The sequence below is a fragment of the Parus major genome, chromosome 21 (assembly GCF_001522545.3).
Source record: "Parus major isolate Abel chromosome 21, Parus_major1.1, whole genome shotgun sequence".
In the NCBI taxonomy this organism is placed as follows: Eukaryota; Metazoa; Chordata; class Aves; order Passeriformes; family Paridae; genus Parus; species Parus major.
Genome location: NC_031789.1, coordinates 2,841,486 through 2,849,133, shown reverse-complemented (window position 1 = coordinate 2,849,133; position 7,648 = coordinate 2,841,486). Strand labels below are relative to the sequence as shown.

General features: G+C 49.6%; 1 long non-coding RNA gene across 4 annotated transcripts in view; it reads left to right on the top strand.

Moving 5' to 3' along the window:
* The first annotated feature begins 1,730 nt into the window (after positions 1-1,730).
* The window catches only part of LOC117245389, a 13,428-nt gene continuing 7,510 nt past the window's right edge, over positions 1,731-7,648 (top strand). For 2 of the 4 annotated variants that reach the window (XR_004500057.1, XR_004500056.1), the window contains exon 1: positions 2,785-7,481. This is a non-coding gene — a long non-coding RNA (uncharacterized LOC117245389). The other 2 variants (XR_004500059.1, XR_004500058.1) reach the window with 2 other exon arrangements.

Genomic DNA, 7,648 nt, shown 5'->3' with positions numbered 1-7,648 from the left:
TCCCTGTTTGTGACCAACAACAGCAATCCCTGCTCTTACCAACAGCCTTGGCTGGCTCTGGAGCCCCCCTGCTCTCAGTGTTTCACACCCCACACCCCACACCCCACACACACATCCTATCACAAACACATTTATCTCCCGGGGTTCTGCATCCCAGGGGTAGGTGGGGCTGGAGTGGAACCTTTCTGAACCTTTCTGAGCTGTGGGACAGGACCATGGAGCCCTCCCAGAACCCCAAGTGCTCCTTCTGAGCTCATCAAAGGCTGTCAAGGTCACAGGTTTCCCTGTCCTTGGCTCTAATTTGGAACACACACTGTTCTGGATTGGATGGGACCCCCAGGGGGATCCTCCATTGAACCCAGCTCTTGAACGGCCTGAACAGGGGTTGAAGCCACAATTTATCAGCACCAAGCTCCAACCAACTGGGCTGACCTCCCTCAATTCCTTTGTTTCCAGCATCGTTCCTGGATCTCTCGCTGTTGATTCTGACCCTGGAGTGTCTGAGCTGAGCCTGTTCCAACAGGAGCAGCCCCTGGAATTATGTCCCAAGTGCCTGGAGGGGAGCGTGGTGTCTGTGAGGGTCTGTCCACAGCCCTGGGGGGCAAAAATCCTCCTCAGGAGCCAGCAAGAGCTGAAGAATCTGCCTGAGAGGCTGAAATATGAATTTCCAATTGCTGCCCTCTTCCATTTTTGTGGTGTGGGATGGTTTTGGGGGAGCAGGGGATGGAGGTGTTGGGGTTTCCATGTTTGTTGTGTTTTTTTCCTTGGTTTTGTTTGGGTTTTTCCCCAGAAACAGAAGCCTCTAAATTGGATACATGGAAGACACAGATTTCCTTTGAAGCCTGACCTGTTAATTGCCCTCCTGTATTTTTAAAGTGAAAATTGTCTCTCCCAAGGTTTTTACCAGCTCTTTTCTCTTATAAACAAACTCTGGGGTTTTGGGATGAATTATTAAAATGGCTGCATCAACTATGCAGTCTTTTTTTAAAATTAGGTGATTCTTAAGCTGCACCTGTAAACAATTTGAATTCATTGCATTCAGCTTGACTTTAATTATGCAGCTATGGCATCTTTTGAAGTATTTTTGCTTTTCTGTGTGGTGGCTGGAAGGAGCAAACGAGGATCTGTAGCACTGAGCTCTGTGATTGATTCTCTCTCACCTGTTGTAACAATCCTGCTCCTTTTTACCCACCCAGGTTTTGAAGAGGCGTTAAAATCCATAACAGAGCTTGCACAAAGGATTCCTTGTATGGAAATTATATGTTGTTAGTTATTTTATAGATTAATTATAATTAATGGTGAGTGGTGAGTAGCTGTGCTGGTTCTGTTGTTGAGGAGTGCAGGTGCCATGTGAGCTGAGAGGGTTTTTGTGCATCCTCAGTTTCCTTTTGGAGCAGTTTCATGTCTTCCTGACAACCTTTCTTGCCTCTTCTCAGCAGCTTTCATGCCTTGGGAACTTGGAGCATTAGGTGGGGAGGGTGTTGCTGGATCGTGTGCTTTGGTGAGGGCGTGGGGTTTTTATTTCAAAGCACTCTTTGTAAACTGTTATTTTACTACTTTGGTGTGGGAGTGGTGAAGTTTGGAATGGATGGTGTCACTAAATTAGTGACCACATCAGAACTAGGCCAGTCTGTGCTGCTTCCAGAGAAACCATGTGTCAGCGAGGTCATCTGCTGACCCTGAGAAACAAGTTTAATATTGTTCTTAGACCACAAGGAATTTCCACTTATTGTAAAGCTGTCAGATTGTTTCTGCCCTCCCTGTCAGTGGGACAGGAACTTGGTGCATGCAGACACACTGCAGTGGAGTTTTGGGCACTCTGATGATACAGATTGTAAAAATAATAAATTGTCTGTGAGATTCCCTCCTGGGCCTGAGGCAGCTCTGGTGTATCAAAGCTGTGAGGTTCTTTGTCAGGTCAAAAATGATTAAGTTCAGGTTTACAGGAAACATTTGCTGTGCTCCATTCACAGAATCTGAGGCACATTCTGAGTCACCCTCTCAGGGAGGCAGAGCTGTGGGAGCTGGGTGCCAGCAGGAATCAAGTGTGGGCTCTGGGGACCCCCAGGTTAAACACCAAAGGGAGCAGCAGGGACAGCTTGGCAGCTTTGCTCTGTGCCCTGCTCTGAAGCTGTGCCCAGTTCATTGAGAAGCCCATCAAATACACGTTGTGTTGCCCTGAAGAGTGTTGGGAACAGTCCTGAGCACAGCAGGAAAACAAGGAGAGCTGCCAGGAGCGCGTGTTCCGGGCAGTTTTTCCAGCAGTTTGCATCACCAGGCCGAGCTCTGACGTGTGGAGTGAGCAGGGCCCTGCAGGGCATGGCAGGGGCTCTTTCACCCAGTTTTTGGGCACAGGGGCAGAGTGGGTGGGCAGCTGTAGAGTACCAGAATAAGGGAGGCTGCTCAGCAGTTTCTGAGCAAACCTTGGCTGTATTCTGCAGGGGGAGTAGCTTATGGATGGTCTGTGGATCAGGGAATCGTGTTCTCCAGAGAGCAGCAGTAGCACATTTTGATACCCTCCAGCCTTTTCTCCACCGACTTTGTGGGATTTGAGGTGAGAAAAGCCCTTTAGGCTCTCCCTGCTCGTGTTCTGTGTCACTGCAGCTACTGCTCTCTGTTTTGCAGAATGTAAATTCGTCTGTCAGGTTCCTTGAGAGGCTCCGGAGCTGCAGAACGGAGGTGATGGGCACCCTGGGTTAGCTGTGATCTCCAGGCTGTGGAGGTGGGAGCTGTGTGCCGGTCCCCTGGCAAGGGACATCGGGGATCCATCAAAAGCCACTTTAGGAAGCGTTGCATCCTCGGGAGAGGCTGCAGAGGAGGTGCAGGGGGTGCCATCCAGCCTTGGCAAGGCTGATAAGCTGCAACACCGTGTCAGGCGATGTTGCTGACTGTGGGGCTTTTGTGTTTGCTCTTGTGGAGGTTTGGAGCATAAATAAGGATTATGTGTGCGGTGCTCGGGCTGTGCTCTGTGCTCGGCCCCGTGTCCCAGCCCCCGCTCCCCTCGGCAGGGTCAGGAGAAGGGAATTGGAGGCGGTGTCTTTGGCTGACACCAGCCCGCTGGGGAGGGATGAGAGGAAGGGGGTCTTGGGGGCTGGGTTCAGAGCAAGGTTAGCCAAATATCGGATAAATTAAGCAAGAGAAACAGACAGCTCAGCTTGCAGTGAACTTTTCACCCAGCTAACCTGTTCCTCACCCTGCCTTGCACAGGTGGAGTGCGACTGGAGCGCAGCCCTTGCTCTCCCTGCTCCCTTCTGCTGGGGCAGGGCATGGCCAAGGGGAGAGCAGGAATTGTTTTGAGTCCAAGGAATATCACAGCTCTGATTTCTGGTACAACAGCTCTGATTGCTCAGGGGTTAGTCCGTGTTTGCTGCAGGGTGAATGAGGACTGATAATTACTGGTCACAGAGGATTAGGAAGAAATTCCATGCTGGAGAGGGCAAGGAGTAAATGTGAGTGTCTAAACAGCGATGATTGGAGATTCTTTGTGGGAAAACACAAGAGTGGTGGGAATTCTCTGTTTATTTCTCTGACTTTTCTTCTGCATTTGCAGCACAAGTAAATACAAATAATTGCTGACAGATGTTGTAAAAACACAGCATTATGCTAACCATTAAGGTTAATTTTTTTAGGTTAATAATAGATACTGATAAGTCAACGTGGTGTGCTTGGCTCAAACTCACATTACCTTGTTGAAATGGGCTGTACTCCAGATGCATGTGTGGAACCAAGTGCTGGACTTCTTCTCTTGACCCTTCCCTAAATCCCCACGGTCTCCACTCCCCAGAAAGCTCCAAACAAATTAAAGTGCCTGGGTTTTAAGTAGTTTCTCCATCACAATCAGTGCATAGTGGTGAGGCCTGAAGTTCTTGATCTTCTTTCTCAGACCATATCTGTGGTTTGTGGTGTGACAGGTCTGTTGGAGAGCAATACCTTGTATTGCTTCAATCTTGGCTTGAAAACCACTCTGTTGAAACTGCAACTCTAGAGTTATCTAATCTTCCTTTTCCCTTTTCTCTCATCGTAGGTGAGGGAGGTCTGAGACCAATAGCAGCTCTCTAATGCCCAGTATTTCCAGGAGCCAAATCCTAAATTTTTCTCTGTGTGTCTAAATTACATAAAAGTTCAAAAAGTAAAAAAAATTAAAGAATTTGTTGTAGAACCCTCTTAAGAAACTCCTAGTGGCAGTGCACTTCTGGGTGGTAGATGCTGGGAGCTGTGTGTCTGAAAAGAGAAGAGCAACCTGGAGATAATCCCTGATTCAGGAAGCTAAGAGCCTTCCTGGAGCAGTGAATAATTTCAGCTTTGCCTCCTGCTCTGCTGCACACACAGGGGTGGTTTCCACCCTCATTTTGGATCTGGGAAGTTATTGGAGCTACCTATAAACGTCTGTTCACACTCAGCTCCTCAGCCACTGCCAGGTTTAGGTGACTGGCTGCAAAGGAGCACTGGCAGCATCCTGTGTTGTGCCCACAGGTGGGAAGCAAACATGGATTGGGTGAGGAAGGTGTTTTATGTTGGCAGAAAATGGCCATGGTTCTGCAGTTTGGGAAAAGGGAGTGTGTGATGTGGAAGGTGTGGAGAAAGTGATAAGGACTGTGATGTGGTTACTGTTGAGTTCCTGAGCCTGCTGATGCTACTGGTTGTTGATCAAAGAGTTTTTCTTCTCCTGCAGTTGTTGAAGAAGTTGTTTAAGAAGATAAAAGGAGTTGGGACGTGCACAAGGCAGCGCCACCTCTGCTGCTCCTTCCCCTGCAAGGATGGGAGCTCTTGGGTGGGTTTGGTGAACCCAGAGAGCAGATTCTGTTCAAACTCACACTGTTGTTTGCCTGGTTTGGGCTCTGGTTTGGTTTTGTTCCCTCAGGACGGTTCTGGCTGGCCGATTTTACAACCTGTAGCTTCAAATACAGATTCCACCCTTGGGGAGGGGACAGGGCAAGGACAAGGTCAGTGGTCATCAGATAAGTGAAGCTACTCCTTCTCCAGCAGTTCAGGCAGATTCATCAGAGCCCTAAGCAGCCTCATAATCTTGCCAAAGGCAAATTTTCCTGTCAGATCTGTCAGAGTGTAAATTCTCCACAAAACTTGATCCCTTTTCAGTGCTTTGCTGAAGTTTCCCAGACCTGTCTGGCCAATCACTCTGTGGCTCCAAACCCCTGTCATAGCAGGCTGGTGGCTTCTGCTGTATTTTTTACTGCCCCTTGAGTGACATCATTTAAATGATGAGCCTCTGAGATGATTCATACCAAAAAAAGATCTAATAATTGTTACCAGTTATTCAGATCAGTGTTACTGATTTCCCGCATCCTCCCACTGGTCCCTTGAGCTCCCCCACCCACTCGTTTTTCCTAATATTTCCCAGGCTTTCTGGCTGTAGGCTCAGTATGCCCTCTTCTGTGTTAAGGTGTAAGTGTCTGCTTCTCCCCAGAGGAGCATTCAGGGCTTGTCTGCAGCAGCTTGAATGAGCAGATCCGAGCTGGAGAGGAATGGGAGGTAGAGGGGCCACTGGCAGCTCCAGGGGAGTTCACACAGCATTTGTGGCACATCCCTGATCCCTGTGCTGTGCTGGCAGCCTCTGGGGTGGCCAGCTCAAAGCTGGCTGAGTGCTGGATCTGCAGGTTTGGGGTCACAGGACCCAGCTGGGATCTCTGGAGCAGCTCCACACTCTGCCAAGGCTCCCCAGGAGCAGCCTCCAGTGCTGCCACTGCTGCTCCTGTTGGGGCTGGGGTTGTCTCTTCTCTCTCTCAAAGTTCCTCTCCTCATGAGGCTCATTTCTGCAGCACTGTGAGTTGAAATCTGCATTATTTGTGTGGTCCATACAAACAGCTGTCATTGAGGGCAGTGGGTTTTTCAAGCAGCTCCTCAGCCTGGCCCCTTTTCCTCATCATGTTCTGTTCTTGGATCCTGGTGCATTTTTCCTTGAACTTTGAGTCCCTTCAACATCTGTATCCTCACTTTCTTACCTTCTTTGCTCAGTGTCTCTCTGGTGGGCAGGAGCACACATGTTTTTGTCTGGAGTGAGGTGGATCCAGAGCCCAGTGATGGAAAAGGGGTTCTAGGTTCCCACAGTTAAATATTTAAGGATGCACTGATATTATGGCAGCTGAACCTCTAAAGTTGATTTTGGAGCTATTTTGGCTGTGTTTTTGTCCTGTGCAAGGCCTTAAAGAAACTGTGGATGTACAGATCTACAGAGCTGTCCTAAGCAAGGGAAACAGCTTCACCCATGGTACTTATTAGCCCCAGGGGTGGGTTTTTGGTCTGACTCTTGGTTATTGGGAGGTGGGAGAGTCATTAGTTTGAAATTTGTGCTGTCCAAAATTATATGGGAAGTAAAGAGCCCCTTCTGTTGTGGAGCTCATTTGTTCACTCTTGCTGGGAGGGGCTGGGATGGCAGGAACCCAAAATTTAGAGTGTTCTCCCCAGTATTTGAGGGATGTACTTTACTTTGAAGACAGTGACAGGGACAGTGAAGGGATATTGTGGGAACAGGACACAGAGACAAGGTCTCAGTTAGTAGAGGACCTCTTTGGATGGCTAAAAATACTCAGTTCATTTCCTAGACTCCAGTTTTTTAAAAGAAAAAAAAAAACTCTGAGGTTTTCCTGTAGAGGAGATATGAAGATACTTTTTGAAGATGTTTAGAATATTAAAGAAAGATATCTATCATGGAATCACACAGGATTCCTGGATATTCTAGTGAATTCTTGGGTTATATTGGTGCAAACGAGGCCTGTGGCTTGTTGGTCCTGATTCTGCAGCCTGTGAAGTTCATTCCCCGGGGGGTTTTCTTCTGGAGAGAGAAGCCCTGTACCCTGTTCCCTTTTGGGGAGGAGTTGGCTGAGCAGAGTGAGCTCCCAGAGAGGAGCAGCAGAGACCTTTCCTCCCCTCAGGAGCGGATTTACGGCAGTTCCACACGCCTGGCACTGCAGCCCCTCCTGGGGCAGCTGAGGGGAAGAAAAGCTCGGCCTAACCTTTGCCGTGTTATTTATTATCACTTTGCAGCCCCCTGCAAAATGAACTTTGGAAGCTCGTGGGCCGATGGTGAGGGGAACACTGGGAAAAGGCCGGGAATCAGCAAATCCATTGTGTTGCGCTGACAGAAAGATACGGTTACAACACACTTCAGCTGCCAACTTGCTGCAGTCACTCAATCCATCACGGTGGGCTGCGGGATCGCGAGCCAGTGAAACTCAGCCCGGCGTGTTATTTTAGTCTTACATGGACTGTGAGATAAACGGGGCATGAACCGGCCCCCAGGCAGGGGGTCGACCCCCGGCGCCCTCATTAAAGTGCCAATCAAAAAGAGTAATGGAAGGGGGAATGGAAAACCGGCTCCTCCGGCCTCGCACCGCGCTCGGGCCCGGCAACTCGGGCCAGCCAAGGGAAATATTTCTGTTCTGAACAGGAGCCAGGCCTCCAGAAACGCTCCCTGCTCGTCTCCGAGTTCCGAGGCTCCTCCTGTGGTGGGCACCTGTCCCCATGTGAGCACAGTGAGGGCCCTCACCGGCACGGCCTGGGGAAGGTGTGGATGTGGCTGCGGTGCAGGCACAGGCCTGGGGCTGTGGCTGTGAGGGGAAGGTGTGGATGTGGCTCCGGTGCAGGCACAGGCCCGGGGCTGTGGCTGTGAGGGGAAGGTGTGGATGTGGCT